Raw genomic sequence first — 3,590 nt, forward strand, 5'->3', positions numbered from 1 at the left:
CAGGCAACATCAGCATAGTTTGGTTCATATAATCCCCTTCTTGCCTCTCCACCACCCCCACAACCCCCACCCCCCAGCCCACAGCAACACAGAAGGGTTTACGCTTTCCTGTCCTGCCCCACCCCAACATGTCTCAATATAACACAGTGCTACTCTTCACATATCTCTGCACAGCTACAAAAGGCAGGTTGCTGACAGGATAGGGGCTTTTCCCCCATGGTTTCCTGCTGTTTCTTTGTGGCCATGATGGTCTCTGTGGGTAAGTGAACTCAACTCACTCCTGAGCACCTACATCGATCCCACTGCTGCTCTCCCAGCTGGGTACTCAGTTGCTGGCAGTCTTTCATTCCACAAAGTGTTGAGGATGAGCAATCAACGAGATGGGAAGGAATCCTCAAATCTCCTGCAATGGCAGTCTATTTTTAATTCTTTGTGCACCGTCTTCGCTACCAACTCACAGTGCCTAGTTCACATTTTTCCATTTTTTCCTTCTCTTTCATGCTCCTCCTTTTCCCTTCCAGTGTTGGCTCTGGAACAGTCCGCAGACACGGTGATACAAGAAGGCCACTCTGTGACTCTGAGATGTTCAAGAAGAAAGACTCCAGCACAGCTATGTACTGGTATATGCTGCCTTCGAGGAAGGACTCCAGGCTGACCCCAGTGGCTTCTGCAGTGGAAGGTGGTAATGCAGTCACTGAGAAGGATTTCGAGAGCCATTTCAAGACCAGTACGATACAGGAGATAGTATGACCCTCTCGATAGAGCATGCTTTCTCAATGATTCTGGCACTTATTACTGTGCTGAGAGTGAAACACAGTGGCCAGGCTGCTGAGGCAGCTGAGCACAAACCTCTCCCTGCACAAACAGGACCTACTTTCCTCCTTCCAGGTGCTGCACAAGGCAGGGAGATTGCTTCCAACTCTTTACCTCCTCTGATTCCAGTCTTCCCTTCTTCCTCTTCTCAGATGCTGAGAGTTTATTCTCACTATCAAACAAAAAGGATGCTTGCGTGAGAAGTTCCTGCTGCACCTTTAGATAAAGCAAGGCCAGGCCAGGCAGGTGTCGAAGTAGCCAGTTCCAAGTGGGAGCTGCCCACATGCTCCTCTGTTGCAACAACTCATCTGTGGTTGTTATGTAGCCAAGCTTTGTGGTTTGTGTGCATCACAGCACAGGTCTCTGCCTACTCCATTAACTGTTATGTGCATCACTAACTCCTCCATGTACAGTGCTCTCTGGGTCAGCATCAATGCCTTCCACCCCTTGATCCACACACAGTTTACCTTTCCCAAAGACTGGCTTAGCAAGCTGTGCAGCTAACAGAAATTTTCCAACAGGATAGAGTGTTCTATTCATCCATGACTTGGATGAACAGGTGGAGAGTCTCCTCATCAAGTTGGTTGATGACACAAAGCTGGGAGAAGTGGCCGAGACACTGGAGTGCTGTGCAGCCCTTCAGAAGGACCTGACAAGCTGGAGAGATGGGCAGGGAGGAACCATCTGAAATTGAACAAAGGTAAATGCAGGGTCTGCACCTGGGGATGAATAACTCCACGTTACTCCCAGTACACCTGAGGGCATGTGCTGGAAAGCATCTCTGTGGAGAAGGACCTAGGGGTCCTGGTGGACAACAAGCTGTCCATGAGGCAAGTGTGTCCTCGTGGCCAAGTAGGCCAATGGTATCCTGGGGTGAATGAGGAAGTGCATTGCCAGCAGGTTGAGGGAGGTGATCCTGCCCCTCTCCTCAGCCCTGGTGAGGCACATCTGGAGGGCTGTGTCCAGTTCTGGGCTCCTCAGTACAAGGGAGACATGGAGCTCCTGGAGCAGGTCCAGTGGAGGGATCTGAAGACAATTAAAGGACTGGAGCAGGTCTCTCATGAGGAAAGGCTCAGGAAACTGGGCCAGACTGCCCTCAAGTGAGTAGAGGCAACTGAGAGAGGACCTCCACCAGAGAGGGAGGGTGTCAAGAGGATGGAGTCAGGCTCTTCTCTGTGGTGCTGAGCGATAGGACGAGAGGCAATGGGCGGAAACTGATGCACTGGAAGTTCCACCTGAACATGAGGAAGAACTTCTTTGTTGTGAGGGTGACCGAGCACTACAACCGGTTGCCCAAGAGTTTGTGGAGTCTCCCTCCCTGGAGATATTCAGGAACCACCTGGACAAAATCCGGTTCAACGTGCTCTGGGAAGATCCTGCCTGACAGGGAGGGTGGGACCTGATCACCCACTGTGGTCCTTCCCAACCTTACCCATTCTATGATCCTGTGATCCTTTCTGTCATACATACCATACACCAGTGTGCGGCACAGGCCAGCAGCAGGCATTCCAGAAGGTTCCCACACTGCAGATTCCCATGGTAACATACAGGCTTCTTGAGACCTAAACACAAGGCCCAACAGAGCAGATATGTCTGTTTGAGATCCCTAACTCCTTGAATACCATGTGCTCTGCAAGGCTCCCTATGCACTGCCCTGCCACCTGCCCACCTCAGGAATCCCATGGGAAATGGAGTCCCTTTCCATGTACAAAGCAAGTTGAGTCTCCTCTCAACTGAAGTGCTGGGGGTGTTGTGAGGGTGTGCGGTTCCTTCTGGCTGCCTGCACAATGTAGCCCACCCCCTTTGTTCTTTTCTCCCTTTTCTTTCTTTGCAGGAATCTGGGATCTTTCCTAAATCTTCTGTAGGCAACTGGTGGAAATGAATGCAATGGGCCATACTTAGACCTGCAACAGAGGGTTTGGGAGCTGGAAGTGTTGCTGCTCTCTTCAGCTGAAGGGGCACAGGGGAACATCTTTACTGCAAGGTCCATGAGAACCTTGAGCAACCGGATCACTTGCTGTCTTGTACGGGCCAGCCTTACACTGCCCTGCATTGCTGGTCGGCAGCACAGCATGGATATGCAGAGTCTCGGTCAGACCTCTGTACACCAACCCAGTGTACACAAACTATGAGCCTCTCTTCCTGCTGGCAGTGATTTCCCACTGCCTTGGGATGGTGAACAAGGCTCTGTGTCAAGAAGAAGACATTATTTTCTCCAGCTTTGTCCGTTCTTGTCCTGTTGGATAAGGAGTGCAGGAGAGCATCAATTCTTCTCTGGTATGGAGAAGGAAAGTCTGTACCAGTAATCCCTGCAGCACCCTTCTCTTCAGAAATCTCTCTGGGGTGCAGTCTCTCAAGAGGTAGTCCCAGGGCAGAGCCAAAGACAGCATTTTGTCTCCTTGAGATCCCCCTCTGGAGTAAGACAAGAACAGTTAAAGAACTACTCTCTGTCATGCAACAACAGACACCAGGATGACAGGTCAGCACTTTTTCCATACCCGGGTAACAGGTCAGGCCTGACTGGGATCAGCAAAGAAGATTCCACTCTGCAGCTTGCAGGGTTGGGATCTGTGTGTCTGAGCGTGTCTAGAGAGGAGAAAAGCTGGGGGCACAGACACAAACATGCATTCCTGAGGTCCCTTTCTCTTCCCTTCATTTGGTGCCTCTTTGTGCATCCCTGTGCCATGACCACACTCAGGCTGCCACACAACCCCATCATGCTCCTGTGATAACACTTAACTCCACCTGCTCATGCACACACACACAGAGCAGGAAGT

The sequence above is a fragment of the Chiroxiphia lanceolata genome, chromosome 2, assembly GCF_009829145.1.
Source record: "Chiroxiphia lanceolata isolate bChiLan1 chromosome 2, bChiLan1.pri, whole genome shotgun sequence".
Classification (NCBI taxonomy): Eukaryota; Metazoa; Chordata; class Aves; order Passeriformes; family Pipridae; genus Chiroxiphia; species Chiroxiphia lanceolata.